Source organism: Mus caroli, unplaced genomic scaffold, assembly GCF_978045245.1.
Source record: "Mus caroli unplaced genomic scaffold, Mus_caroli_1 scaffold_13, whole genome shotgun sequence".
Lineage (NCBI taxonomy): Eukaryota > Metazoa > Chordata > Mammalia > Rodentia > Muridae > Mus > Mus caroli.
In genome coordinates this window covers 69,986,134-70,001,899 of record NW_028227268.1, presented here as the reverse complement: position 1 = coordinate 70,001,899, position 15,766 = coordinate 69,986,134, and the positions used below count along the sequence as shown (strand labels likewise).

The following is a 15,766-nucleotide window of genomic DNA, read 5'->3' as shown; positions in this document are numbered from 1 at the left end:
GCCTGTTGTTCTTTTCCCTCAGCCTCTAGGCAGAGGGAGGGAGACACATCCAATAATTCTTGCAAGATGTGTGCTGCAGAGTGAGCCTGAGCTGGGAGCGCGTCCTAGAGGAAGGTGGCCTTGGCTGAGCCTTAAGACAAAGATGGATGGATTTGTACAGAGAGAGGAAAGGTCTCTGCTTGGAGGGGAGAGGAAGCCAGAGGAGGTTCAAGCATGGGTGCTTCTGAGAGTGAATACTCCACTTGTAGGTCAGCATGGTCCACGGAGCTGAGCCTCAGCATGGTCTAGCATGCCCTGAGCCTCTGACAATTCTAGGGCCTCTATGGCTCCTACTCACATTCCGGGTCCCAAAGGTAGCCAAGAGGTCAATGCCTCTGAGCCAACCTTGCTACTGAGAAGAGCTCTACCAAAGAGGGGTGTATGATCTGCAGCGCCCTGTCTCTGACAGAGCCTCTTGCAAATACAGTTTTGCTTCCGACGGAACTGCAAGGCGAGGAATGTTGCCAGGGGTTGATATCTGGAGTTCCCAAGCTCTTGGCATCTCCCTCAAGGAACTGAAATAAAGGCACACCTCGCCTCAGACAGGTGGACAGAGCAGGCCCACAGGTACTGGCTCCCATTTAGCCCCTGTGCCCACAGAAGGCTTTGTCTTCCGAGTGTCTTGCTGGGGAGCTATAAGCTCAAGAGTGTGGCAGCTCTCAAGCCATTCAAGTCTGGCCAGGACCTGCTTGCTCTGATGGATGCTAAATGTGACAGTTTTATAAAGGACCAACCACTGCCTGTCAAACAGCTCAATACAGGAAACAGGCAGGTATCAAGGCTGGGCAGAACCAAGCAGATCCACACAGGCCCAGGACGGGGCTGGTGCCACTTGCCCAACCCTCTGGCTGTGCTGCATCGGATTCTTGAGCAATTATGGGGTCTCAGAAACAGAGGGATCTCTTCCCCACTACAGAGACCCCCACAAAACCCAGACTCAAGATGCTTGCCTCCCTAGGGCCTTCAGACTCACCAGGCTCCAACTGAGAGAGATCATGTCCCTTGTCCCTTACTCTTAAGCTACCCAGCCAATAAAAGCCAAGGCTGAGCTAATAAAAATAAGCCAGTCAGTTTTTCAAAGGGGAATGATGGTTCTTTGCTGAGTCATTACTCAGTACTGTGCTAAGTACTTTATATTGTATGTTGTTCAGTTCTCAAACGAGTTGCTATTGCTCTCCCATTCTACAAATGGGGTGACTGAGGCGAGACAACAGCAGGACTGTGATTAAAGCCACAACTCCAAAGCATGTATCCCGCCCCCTAGACTTTCTGTGGGAGAGTGTGAGAAGTACTCCTGGAAGGCTTCCTGGAAGAAGTGGTATTGTTATTGGAACAGCTCCTAAAAGGTGTGATGTTTGGAGTGACTCGGGGGAGACACTGTACTGCAACAACACCAGGATGTAGAACACACTCAGGAAACAGGGTGACACAAGATCCTGGAGGATAGGCAATGTCATGTTCACCAAAGCAAGAGGCCTCAAATGTCAGACCAGGGGCAGCCAACCAAAGCTCTGGATCCAGAGAGAAGCAGAAGCAGGGCTGAGCAGTCTAGGATCTCACACCTGGAGCTGGTAAAGAGTCATCTAGCCTGCCCCTCCCTCCCGGGTCAGCACCCCGGTGGCATCCCAACCTTCTGTGAGTGTAGCAGGCGTGCTGTGGAGAGCTCATCTCCCAGACTCCTCACAGTCGGGGCCTCATGATGCTCTGGCTGGAGGCCTAGCTCTCTGCCTGAAAACTTCCCGGTACCTAGCCCTTGGGAAGTACGTGATGTGAGCCAGGCCAGGCAGCCTGGCAAGGCAGGGCTGCCCACAATCAAGGGACTGCTTCTAAGTGAAAGATGTGGAAAGATATTTAAAATCAATACTCCCGAATTAGGTTTTCCTATTGTGAGCCTGAACATGCTCCATTCAAACCCCAAATGTGAAAGAATGTCTGGGCGGCACCGAGGCGTCAGCGTGTCTTATGAATTACAGGCGCTCAGAGGCACTTTGAACAAAAACAAAAATTGTAGAAATTGTCTCCAAACAATAGCCAGGAAGGCTGCCTGCCCGTTAGGGTCCATGCACTCCATGTGCACTAGCTCAGCCAGGCCGGCATCCCCAGGCCCTCTCTGTGTATTTTACCCAGCGGAGGGTCCTATAGAGATGATATTATTGGGAGGGGGCTCCACTCATCCACAGGCTCCAGAGCAGCCTCGTGGCTCATGAGTTGAGGTTTTGCTTAAAGCCTGAAGGTGAGAGGTCTTTGCCAAGACTGAAGAGGAATGTCTGAGTGGGTAGGCCTATATCCAAAATGTACCCCATAGAAATGAGGCCTCTTCAGAATAAGGAGCTCAAGATGTGTAGTTTTACGTACTTAAGCTTAGACACCTAGGGATGTTTCTCCAAGCTCCAGGACCCATTAACTCTCTCTGACTAGCATACAAACTAACTTGCTTTCACCACCCTCTGGTATAGCGTCAGGTGCCTTACACACTCCTCTCAGGAGAGCCTGGAGGCAAAGTTTATGATGAGTCCCATTTTATAGAAGAATAAACTGAGGCACTGAGAAGTTAAAGACTTTGCCCAAACTCAGAGATTAAACCAACAATCAGGGATCCTGCATGGGTCTGACCTAGGTCCTCTGCCTATACGTTATGATTATGTGCCTTGGTCTTCTTGTGGGACTCCTAACAGTGGGAGCACTGTTCCCTCCTTTAGGGACTCTTCCCTCCTCCTGGGTTGCCCATTCCAGCCTTAATCCAAGGGGAAGTGCCCAGTCTTACCAAAACTTGTTATGCCGTGTTCAGTGATATCTATGGGAAACAAGGAGAAGGACTGAATCTGAGAGAGAAGGAACATTGGGAGGGGGAGCTGAGAGGAGAGGAAACTGATATGAGAGAAAAGTAAATAAAATTAATAATTTTAAAAAATTGCACAGTCAATAAATAGCACAGCTGGAATTAGGATCCAGGCCCCTAGTCACCGCGCAATATCCTAGCTGACATGCCATGGTCCTTCCCATACTGAGACAGAAAAATTCATATTCCATTGGCCTCAGGTGCTCATAGTAGAGCCAGGCACCAGACAGAGGTCTTGGTGCCCTGGGTGATGAAGCCAACTGGCCCAGCTCCCATCCAGAACTCTATGCTTGCAGCTTTTGGTCAACCCTGAGAGCGGTGAGATTCCAACCAACAGGGACATCTGATACAGTTTGCCCTTAAACACGCGAAACCCAGGAGTCATTCTTGAGACTGGGGAGGGCTCCAGACAGTGGCTGCTTCTTCAGCCACAGGCTGTGCCAGGTGACATCAAGCTGGGTGCATGGGAACATCTGCAGCAGCTGGGGCTACAGGGGTGCTTTGGACCTCACAGCCTGGGTGAGCTTCCATGAGTCTCACTTGTCAGGGAGTTTGTGTAGCTAACCCCAAGTCTAGAGAAGAGATATGAACTGAATGCAAGAGGCTCCGCAGGAGGTAGGTCCTGCATGAAACCCTGGGGAGTTCTGGGAAAGCCCTTCAGAGCATAGGATTCTGGGAAATGATACCTCCTGAGCTTTGGTGAGGAAGGTGTGAGGTTCAGGTCATCCTCCTGGCAAGGGTAAGGGTTTTATTTCAGGGTGAGATTAGCCAGAACTTTGAGAGCTAGCAGCAGCTTTTAGGGGGAGTGTTGGGATACCGGCAGGTAGCTCCTGGCTCAGCCTTCTTCTAGCTTAACCAGACTTCCCCCCACACACACACATCCTTACAATTCACTTCAGAACTGAAGTCTTTATTTTCAAGCTTTAGTGACTCCAATTCCACGACCTGCTTTGCCTTATCTTTCCTCTTTGGTTTTTCTCTTCTCTGAAGGAGAGCCCCATTTCTTTATAATCAGAGGACACATAAATTCTATGCAGCTCTGGCTACCTGGGACATTAGTACAGGCAGCATCAGGACCACTCTCAGGACTTCCCAGAGCAGCTTCCAAAGCATCATTTAGTGTTCACCTGCACCAGCATCTTCTGTGACTCCTCTTATCGCCTCACCAAATCTGAGCTCTTGTGCCTATTCATTCTGTCTGTTGCTCAGGCCAGCCCTCCCTACCCAGGGTCTCTTCCTACAGATCTGCTTACATTCTCCTGCGGGACCCCTCTACATAAAAACACCATTTGTCTCAGGATGATAGGAACATTATCTAACTCGTCAGTCTTCCCAGCATCAGATACCACGTACCCAATAGGATTATAGAAAGTCTGAAGATGGCGGCTGCAGAGCTCAGTCAGGAAAACTTCTGTCATGCAAGTATGAGAACCAGAGTTCAATATCCAGGTCCCACATAAAACAAGATAGACACAGTGGCCTGCCTCTTGTAATCCTAGCACCAGGGGAGGGAAGGAGGAGGCAGGAGGCTTCCTGCAGCTATCAGCCAGCCAGTAGTACAACCTGCTTGGTAAGTTCCAGGTCTGTGAAAGACCCTGTGGACAGTGTCTCTTGAGGAATGGCACAGTGTGTTAGTGACTTTTCTATTACTGTGATAAAACAGCATGACCAAGGCAACTTAGAGACGAAAAGGCTTGTTTGGGCTTATGGCTCCAGAGCATTAGAGTTCACCAGCATCTCCGTGAGGATACATGGCCGCAGGTAGGCGTGATTACCAGAGCAGCAAACTGAAGACTCACCTCTTAAACCACAAGCAGGAAACAGAGAGCGAATCATGAGTGCTATGAGTCATTGAACTTTCAAAGCCCGCCCCTAGTGATACACCTCTTCCAGCAAGCCCATACTTTCTTAGCCTCCCCAAACAGAGCGACCAGCTGGGGACCAAGTATTCAAATGCCACAAACTATTGGGGACATCTCTTCAAGCCCCAATATGTGGTGACTGGAGATTGTACTCGGGCCTCAATACTTATTCACAGGCACATGCATGCATGTGTTCTAGCACCACACAGCTCACTCAGAATTCAGTGTGAGCCATTTCCAAGTCAGGAATGGGAAGAAGTTGGGGGTTCATCTGGGTCTTGATTACCTGAATCTGCTTTATGAAAGTTGGGCAAGAACTTGCAACACAGAGAAAGTAGTCTGGCTATGGTACTGTAGCACCCAGTGGGAGAGCAGTGCCAGGCTGTGTCTACACAGATGGAAGAAGAAAGACAGTAGGCAGGGCATGCTGCGAAGAGAAGAGCCAGCAGGAACCACCCACAGCAACAAGCCACAGCTGCAGAGCCACCACAGGCAGCACTGAGCCTCTCCCTGCCACCAGCTGTCCACATCCATCCCCCGTTCCGCTCCCACCCCAAAGGACACCTGCCTTAAAATCAAAAAGGCACACCACACTCTAACAGTCGGCAGGTGGTGTTTTTAACAACATCAGTGGAGTGGGCCCATAAAGGAAGCAAGGTTTTGATCAGTGGCAAACCAACCTGGAAGCCCGAACTTGGAGAATCGGCTCTGAGATGTGTGCTTGGAGTTCCAGGGGTAGGAATGGATCAGCAGCTCCTGCTGGCATCTGTGCTGACCACACCTCTCTTGCTCTGTGTCCTGATCTTGCTCCTTTACCCTTGCCTCAGGCCAGGCTGGTACAACACTTGGAATCCCCTCTGCACAGTACAAAATCCTCAGAGGAGGTCTCTGTGAGTACTCCTATACTAACACACACACACACACACACACACACTCCCCAGCTTCATCTGCACCCATTACCAATGCCTTCAGAGCCTGCTCTCAGTTCCTCATTGAGCCATACACGAAACATGCTTCTCTCCAGAAATCAGTACCCCACCAGAACAGAGAGGAGAGTGGTATGTTCATCATTTGGAAAGAACAAGGAGAGAGGACAGATCCACCCTTATGGTGGGACCCATGCCTGTCTATCATTTGGACAGCCAAGGCTCAGGCCCATAGAACAAGGTCTTCAAGGCACAACGAAACCCTGTTAGAACCTACAGGAGTCTCCATACTTGACAGCCCCACTCCTAACTCGGTCAGAAGCCCTACAGCCCCAGCAGAGACTTTATAATGTACCTTTAGGGGCTACCAATTCCCCTACCATCACTCCTGACCATGTTACTGAGGAGACAAGCTGTGGGCTCCTGTGGTGGCCTGCTGAGAACACAGTAGCATCTTTTAGCTCACGAGGATGTACCACATTCTTGCCAGGGCCTCACTTTGTGCCAACGTGCACTCCATGCCTCTCTGCATCTGAATCACATCTCAGAACTTAAAAGGTATCAATGGCAATCTCTTTGAGAGGAGACAAATACCATCTGAGTATTCCAAGTCTGTCTTATCTAGAGAAACCAGTCTCTGGGAAAAGGACTCGTTGTTCCTTGGTATAAAAGTCAGGACTCGGCAGACCCTTCCAGAGCAAGAATCCTGAGGCTTAGAGCGAGGGTTGGCCACCTGTTGGTTCAACGGGCCCCAGCCCAGGGAAGACTTAGAGAGTCAGTCCCACTGGCCAAAGCAGAGTCAGTACTGTGCCCTGTGGGCAAAGTGACTCCAGTCTCTGCTGGGGACTTTGGGGTGGGGTTAGGGAGTTGGCTTTAGCCCCAGGGTATGAAGGCAGGATGCTGCTGTCTTCTGGACAGCAGTCTCTACTCTCATCCACTATGCCTTGACATATTTCAGTTATTTCACAGCTGCTAATCGGAACCTGACAACGCAACTCTGAGCTGGCAGCTAGCCAAGGCAAGTGGCCTGTCTCCCAGATGGCTGCAGGATCCCTACCCCAGGACCCACAGGGTATGCCAGGAGCAGTCCTCTGAGGAGCCCTCAGCACGTACCTAGGAAACATAGCCAAACTTGACTCTCCTGCACCCATCCTGCCTCTCCCCGGGAGCCCTACAGAGCCCCAGCCCTCTCCATCCACTGCCAGTTCACGTAAGCCCTCCACTCCCAGAGTCCTTGGAAGAGGCAGAGCCAATCCACAAGCATTTCTCACTCCCATCCTAACTTTCTCCCTTGGCCTGACTTAGCATTCTCTGCTGCACACAGGGGACTCCACGTACTCCTGCTGAACAGAAAAAAAAAAAAAAAAAGGATGTTTGTGCTCTTACTAGCCATATTATACTCACCTGCCAAGACAAGACCTGGCCAGGTCCCTAGTCTTGAAGTCAAGAACCTTGGTGCCAAACCCAGTTCTCAAAGTCATGTAGTCACCATCTGTCCCACCATTCAATCCAAAAGCCTTAACTCAAATCCTTTGGCCATGCCCGCCACTCACCTGGCCTCTTGAGAACCGACCTAGGCTCCAGAATCAGTGAACAGCAGCACAGTAAGCCTACTCAGTGCAGACCCTTACCTGGCAGCTCATAAGAACCTCTCCAGTCCTACTATGTGCATCTCCTCTTTTTACTTCCACTTCAGTATTTTGGGGCCAGATAATCAGGAAAGCCTCGGTGCTGGGACAAAAGGGGCCTGGGGGAGAGTTTGGCTCTGGAGTCCTGAGGAACGGGGGTGCTGCACCTTTCTGTGCCTCTGTTTCCTATCTGTGCAATGGGGGTCACTATGAATCTGGAACTTTTAGTAGGTAATATGTGTGAAGGCTTGGGGGAAGACAAGGTGCACAGAGATCAGTTTAATTGATGGTTTTTGCCTCCTACATTTAACCTATTTAAGCGACATTTTTCTAGATCTAGAGTGTTCTAAGCCAGGCCAGACATCTCAGGAAGCCCCAGGACCCGTGCATGACCTTGGACTGCCTCTTGGGAGCAGTTAATGCATGTCACAGCAGGCCCAGGATCCCAGGCAAAGGAAAGAGCAAGGGGACCTTTGTGGCACAGGCTCACAGCTCACCTGCATGAGTTCACCTACTTCAGTCCCTGGGTCAGGCACCAAGAGGATTCTAGGAATCACACAGTAAGCAAGGGCATCTGTGGCTTCTGCCCTCCAAACCTAGATTCTTCCCCAGAAAGAGACAGGAAAGCTCTGGGGAGGATGGTGAACACTGAGGCCCCTTTCCAAGGAACAGTGTTAAGAGGGAAAGCTGGGGCTGTGAGGAAGCCACTCAGGCATCTAGGGGACCAGGGGCTGGGAAAAGACTGCCATGTTTGAGGGCTGAGGGCAGGCCAGCATGGCTGGGAACTGTAGGTGGGCAGCCCTTGTTCGCTCTAGGTAGGACCATAGGCTGCCAGGCTCTGTTCTAGTTTGGAGAAACACCAAGCCAGAGAGCAGGCAGCTGAGATCTCTGCCTTTGGGACCTTCTGGGTAATGAGCAGTCACTTGGTTCCCTCTTTTAAGAGCTAGGCATTTGATACTACCATGTCAGGAGCAGGTTTCAGACCAGCTCAGGGGTGATATTCATGCCTCTCACACCCACCCCATCTGGCCCAGCCCCCACCCCAAGGATCCCATTGTAGCTAGGGGTTTCTCAATCATGAAGAGTCATGGCCGGGCTCTCCTTGGTAGCCGGCTCAGTGCGGCTGGGATGCACACATGTGACTGCCTGGTCATGGCGAGGTTGGCCTCTTCCTCGTCCCCCTCAGGCTCACCTGCCACTCTCCACCCAGATTGGCTTATGCATCATGGCTGGAACCACTGGCCCTGAAGTGATTAGCAGTGGGGTCAGAGCAGGTATCACCCTGCAGGCCTGGAGGGGGCTGTGGGTTGACTTGCACCCCTGAACTCCACCAATGACCCTGCATGCATTTCCTGGCAGAGTCATAACAAATTGCTACAAGGTAGCTTGAATCACTGAAAATATATTCTCTGCTAGTTCCAGAGACAGAAGTTAGAAATCAAGGTGTCACTAAGCCAACAGCTCCTGGGGCCCCCCTCTGCTCAGCTGGCTTCTGGCAGCTCCTGGTGTTCCTGTGCACATGGTAACACAACCTCAGGCTCTGCCTCCATCTTCCCAAGGCTGTCTACTTTGCTCCCTCATTCTCACCTCTTCCTGTGAGGCGCTCGACATCAGAGTCGGGGCTGACCCTAAACCCTAGATAAGCTGTCTTCAAATCCTTAACTGACTATATTTGAAAAGATCCTTTGTTCAAATAAGGTGACACGAAAAGACCCCCCATAAAACAAAGGGGGTGGGGGATATTCAATTCCCCATAGGCCCTAAGGAGGCTAATTGACAGGAAGCTGATGTAGGTCACCTGCCATGTGTCCTGCTTGGACCACCCAAAACCATGTCCTCCCGGCCACTACTCCTTTACACAATAGCTCACCGTGTCACCATTTCAGATTCCCTTCATGTCCACTGAGCTTCCCCGACCTTCCTAGAATTGCAGGATGCCAGCCTGGGTCCAGCCCATCTCTCAACACTAGGGGCTCAAGTGCTAGGTACAGCCTATGGTACCAGATCCAGAGAACGCACATCAGCCCTAGGGAAGTCGTCCATGGAAAACAGCACTGATAACCAGGTATGACACAGGAAGAGAAAGGAGAATCAGGGGTCCAAGGTCATCTTTGGCTACATAGCAAAGTTTCAGATAAGGTCAGTTTCCTCAACACAAGCTAGGGTCATCTAGGGAGAGAGAACTTTGACTGAGAAAATGCCTCCGTCAGATTGGCCTGGAGGCAACTCTGCAAGGCATTTTCTTGATCAATGATTAATATGGGAGGGCTTCTCCTACCGTGGGGGGTGCCACCCCTGAGCAAGTGATCCAAGCTCATATGAAACAGTAAGCAAGCCGGAAGAAGCAAGCCAGGAAGCAAGCCGAGTTCCTCCTCGGCTTCTGCTCCAGTTCCTTCCCTCAGTGACAGACTATAAAGTATAAGGTGAAATAAACTCTTTCCTTCTCCAAGTTGCTCTTAGCCAGTGTTTTATCACAGGAAAAAAAAAAAAAAAAAAAAACTGGGACACCCAGGTTACATGAGACACTGTCAAAAAAAAAAAAAAAAGCCTAAAGAAAAACAGAAAATAGCACTGCTCTTCTTGAGCTGAATATCACAGTGTCACCCAAATTACTGCTCCACTGAACCAACTGTTGGCAGGGCTGATGAGGGGCTGCCCCCCCTCCCAAGGAGCATGATGCCTTGTGTCCTTAGGGAATGCTACTAGGCACCCCTCCTGGAACTGAGCCTAGGGCTTGAGTTTCAGATCTAGCAAGGCTGCCAGGAGTCTGTTCACCTCAAGCTCCCTTGCCCTCTGACTTCCTGTTCACACATCTGTGTGAAGAGAAGGTCAGCTGTGTTCCTTAAGGACCCTTACTTCCCCCATGTCACAGGTCCAAAGCCCAGGTACTGAGAAGGACCCAGGGTCTTCCAAGTAGGAATGGCCTACAGACCTATCAGAACCCAACAAAGGCAGACTACCCTCTCCTGGGATGCCACCAGGGGACTCCAAATGTGGCCTCAGCTAGGACAACCTTCTAGGGCAAGCAGGCAATCACACTGTGGCCCCTGTAGGCTGCTCTGGGAAAGGTATCATCATTAAACCCTCCCAATTCACTGGGTGCAGACACAAACTGCTCATCCCAGCCACACGGGAGACTAAAACAGGAAGATTGCAATCAAAGTCTACCTGAACAGTGTAGTAAGTTCAAGGCCAGCCTGGGCAACTTAGCAAGACTCTGCCTTAAAATAAAGAGCCAAGTATGTGGCTTGGTGAGATTCTTTGCTTAGCATACACAAGGCCTTATTTGCATCAGCCTGGTGGCATTGTGGGTTGATCCAAGACCTGCCAGTCACCACCAATATACTAGAGTGTCCCTGGGAGTGTCAGGTCCCCTCCTCCACAGCCCTAACACACCTGGACATTGCTATAAGCTCATCATTGCCTTTGGCCAGTGTCTCTGTTTGGAAGTGTAGGTCACAAAGCCGAGAGCATCTGAGTTGAAGTAAAGGGACATAGAACAGCAGCCAGAGTGGAGATAAGGCCAGAAAAACCAGGTCTCTTCAATTCCCTTCAAAATTTAAGACCCAAGGTCTGTCTTGCCCTCTGCAAAGTCAGTGTATGGTAAAGACTCCTGGTCCAGGCATGGAAATTCAGAGAGAGGCACAGCTCAGACCACTGGGACCATCTGAGGTAACAAATCCCATATCATACAGACTTCTTTCTGTGTACCTTGAGATGGCTGTTAATGGCCTTTGTGTCCCCTTAGAATTAACTTCCCTTATGAATCCTCCATAGCTGTTTTGAACAAGGCTTCAGTCTTAAGAGTGCCTCCTCAACAGCCTGTCTAGCATGCACAAGGCCCTGGATTTAACCCCTGGTATATCCCAGTCAAGTAATCTCACCAGCACCCTAGACACCTCGCTCATGCCACCCCATGTGTCCCCTCCTGGTCCCCACACCTTTTCTTCCTCCCCAACATAATGATTTCCTGCCCAGCACTGCCAGTAACTTGTGCGCCTTAGAACTTTGTGTCAATGGAATCACACAGTGTGACCCTTCCGTGTCTGGCTGCTTGCCCAAAGCTGTCTGCAGCTTCACCTATTGTAGCTCCATCTATAGCAGAAGCCCGTCCTTCTTTCTCCCGAGCAATAATAGTCCATTGTACCAACATGCCAGGATTGACACAGCTGAATTGTTTCCCCTTTGGGGAAACTTTTTTTCTTAAGTTTCCGAGAATGTACAAGTTCTTCTACAAGCCTTTGATGGGCATTCCTGCCGGAAACACGCCTCAGCATCAGATTGCCGGGAGGGGTTGTTCATAGAATGGCACGTGTTACTTTAAACACACTCCTGTCCTGTCCAGGGAAAGAATTAACTGGAAGGGCTGAGGGTACAGAGGCTGTCTTTTGACTCCAAAGCCTCTGCTCAAAGTCAGCTAGCAACACAGCCTGGAAGGACGTCACAACCCCCTTCTGCCACAGCCTTATAGTCCTACAGACTCACCCTTGACTTTGGGCAAGTGCCACTGTCTGGGAATGTGGGTCACACAACTGAGTGCTTCTGGGCTGAGGCAAAGGGACACAGCGCAACAGCCAGGCAGAAAGCCAAGGGCAAAAGCCTTCCAGATACATTCAATTCCCAGCCTTTCCTCCTGTCTGCATGTCCCTCCTACCCCTCCTACCCCCTTTCCTCCCCCCCACTCCATGTTTTCACTTCCTCCCTTTGCTCCCTCCCTCCCTTTCAATTCTTCCCTTCCCTCACCTTCGTCCTTCCCCCTCACTTCCTTTCCTTCCTCAAACCACCCTCTTTCCATCTCCAAGACCCCCAGGTAGCCAGAAACTGATACAGAACTATGAGCACCCTATAAGCCCCATCTTGGGACGAGATTACCCTACTTTAAGGAAAATGTTTCTCTGTCGATTTAAATTACGTTTGGTATACTGTTAGTTAAATATGTACAAGCATAAAGCTGGGAACATGTCCCTTATGCATAGAACTCTTTTATAACCATAAAGCTCAAACAAATTTATAAATGAAATAAAAACAAACTGCAAAACCAATAAACTTCAAATTAACAACATTAATTTAATGGAACAAATGATACTGTTTTCCTGAAACTAAATCAGTGCTCACAGCGTGACTCTAGGGCGGCCTGCTGTGGTCTCCATCTTCTCTGAAACTCCACTATGCACTGGGGGATGACCCCAGTCTCCCACCACAACTCCACTCAAAACCTCCTGTCACGTAGTGTCCCAACCTCTTTGCACCTCAGTTGCTCATTTGAGAAAAGGAATAAGGGAGACAGCTTATGTGGGACTGGGGATGCGGCTTGGGGGTAGCATGTTCACCTAGCATGCACAAGGCCCAAGGTTCAGTTTCCAGTGCCGTATAAAACTAGACATGGTGCACACCTGCACCCCCAGGAGGATGCAGGTATTCAATGTCATCTTTGGTGATATCAGTTCAGTTTCATCTTTGTCTACATAGTGAATCTGAGCCATCTCAAAATACATGAGACTCTATCTTAAAAGCAGAGGCAGGATGGAGAAAAAGCTCCACAGTTAAGAGCACTTGTTGCTTTTTTGCAGAGGACCTATGTTCAGTTCCCAGCACCCACGTGGGTGGCTTAAAGCCACCTTTAACTCCAGTACCAGGAGATCCAACAACCTCTTCTGGCCTCTTTGGGTCCCTGCATACATAGGCATATACAAGGGCATATACCCTTAAGAACGTCATACATATGAAAATGAATAATTTTAAAGATACTTGTGAGAATTCAGCCTTTGATACACATAGAGCTTCCTGGACTTGACCCTCTGGAAGCCAGAAAAGCAACCTCACTACACAAGGACCCCGTTCTGCTGGCAACATCTCAGAATTCTTATTATTTTATGTATATGAGTATATATAATATATAGGTATAGATATAGATGATATAGATATAGACATCATGTATGTGCAATGCCCATACATGAGGTCAGAAAGGAGCATTTCATTAGATGCCCTGAACTGGAGTGACAGAGAATTGTGAGCAGTCTTGCAGAAGCAGGGAACCAAACCTTGGTCCTCTGCAAGAGCATCCAGTGCACTTAACTGCTGAGCCATTGAAACAGCCCTTCTCAGCAATTTTTAACAAAGGGTCCTCTGTCTTCATACTACACTGAGCTACGAACTTATGTCGGAGGTCCTACGGGTGGTAGATCTGAGAGCACAGTGGGCACTCAGTCCTGTTTCTGTGAATGCTTAGTACCCCTATTACCAAGTGCAGTTTCCTTAGGATGTTTTCCTCCTAGACAGTAGTACCATCTCCTATTGTGTGATGGGGGTTGGAGAGGCCACCTTGTATGTATAATTGGAGTTGAGTAATTCTTAGAGTTGAGTGTGTGCTGTGAAGCATGGATGCTGTAGTAGAAGAAAGGCTGTCATTCTCCTGAGCACATGAACCCTTGCCCACCTCAGCACATTGGCTCATCTCCAGCTCCCAGGCTTCAATCACTTTTATCAGAACTAGTGCAAAAAAACGGGGCCATTTGAAATACTGCTTGCTATTTCCTCCAAACTGCTTAAGTCAATGGCTGGAGTTTAAGTTAACAGGTTATGGAGTTGAAGACACCTTAGTGGATTAGGAACTCATACGGAGTTGCTAATTTAATTTCCCCCTTTTATTGCTGCTCTCTGACAAAACAGCACAGATAGGCCTTTTTCTGAGAGGAGGATATTAATAACCAAGGCATACTCCAAGAGCAAGGGTGGCATTAAGATTTTGCAAGGTCACTCTATTTGCCCCTGGCTTCCCAAGGTTCCTATGCTGGCCCAGATAGGACACAGACCCAAGGGATTAAGTGCTCAAAATTCTAGGAAATGGAAACTGCCCTCAGCCACTGTCAACAGAGTCAAGTAGCAGCCCCACCTGCCCTGAGCAGATGTCTGCAATCAGCTCCACGGCCGCTGGGTATGGGCAGGGGCTTACCAAAGAAAAGTGAGCACTTGGGCATCTAAGGATGGAGTGCTATCCTCTCACTGTGTAAGACTTGGATGTCCCGGGAGAGTCCATCTTCCTTCTTGGGGCACAGTAGATTAGAGACCTCCCTGGGCTCAATGAGCAGCCTCATGGTTAGTCTCCATGGTTAGTGGAGATTCAGAGGGGACCTTCCTGGGCCAGGGATAAAAGGAGGGTGTGACCTGTGCCTAGCTAGCATCCTTTTTTAGTCCCTGGGCTGGGATCCTCCTTTCCCTTACCATAAAACCCGAGTTTTCCTTTGCTATGCCGAGGCCTGTGGACAAGGATATGTTGTGACAGCACTGTTGGAGCCAACCCTTCTGTCTGCCACTCCTTCCTGGGCCTTCTGGATTTCTGCAATCTTAGGGCATGATAAACCCCAGAGGCCATATGTGGCCAGCATCCACTGTTTTAACCCTCTGTGAGATGACTTCCAAGGACAGGACAACCAGCTTCTGCAGACAAATGTAACAGAGGGCCCTGAGCCCAAGATGGTCCCTCTATCAGAGGGTCCCACAGGCCCATGCAAGATAGCCCAGCTGCATCAGCCACAAGACCCTATGATCCCAGTGGGTACCTGCAATGTGGCAATTGGATTCTAGAGATAATGTTATCCCAAACCTCACATATCCTCAGTAGCTGTGTGTGCAATGCAGCCAGGCTGAATTGAGGCATGCAGTAAGTGTAAAGTGTACTTGGTTCATTAGATTTTATGCTGATGACGTGTCAAAATGACGACATTTCGATCAATTAAGTTACAGTAGATTATTGGAATGAGCACCACTGATTTTGTTTTTCTGTTTCATGTAGCTGATGGGAAATGGAAATTAGACATAAGTATATGACATGAGTTATATATTTCCAGGGACAGTACTATGTCTGAAGAAGACAGAGGAGATGCCTCGCAGGTCAACTAGGCTGAAGTTGAGGGGATAACTCAGTTGGTAGATTACTTGCCTAACATGCACAAAGGCTGGCTTTAATCTCTAGTCAGGCACTCGGTGGTGGGTGCCTGTAATCCCAGAACTCCACAGGCAAAGAGGGTCAGGAGTTCAAGGTCATCTTCCTCCATTCAAGGTCAGTCTGGCTACATGGGGCCCTGTATCAAATTTTAAAGAGTCAACCAGATAGAATCATGACCAGAATATAGATAAACTATATCCTACCATGGTGTGGGCCCCTCTGCTCCTGAACTGTGGCTCTGGGTGGCCTCCTCTGCCAACCCCTGCAGTAGAAGGAGGTGGGGACCGAGAATCCTGGCAAGAAGCCCTCAAAGGAGGGATGTCAAGGCTGTACTGTGACAAATATCAGTAGGACGGAAAGGCAGCATGGCTTTCCAGGAGCACCTAGGCACAAGTGACAACAGATGGTCAGAGTTTCTCTGTTCTCTTCTGGATCGAGCTACAAAATCCAGAGACACAATCCCAGACCTGCTGTCACACAGACGTGGGCAGACATTTGCCACTTGGAGTGCAGCTCCTTCAGTGCTA

The 15,766-nt window shown here is 49.6% G+C and overlaps 1 protein-coding gene across 1 annotated transcript in view; it reads left to right on the top strand.

The window, feature by feature from the left end:
* Fstl4 (follistatin like 4) overlaps positions 1–15,766 on the top strand; it is a 438,866-nt gene that overhangs the window by 340,073 nt on the left and 83,027 nt on the right. The gene's annotated exons all lie outside the window — the stretch shown is intronic.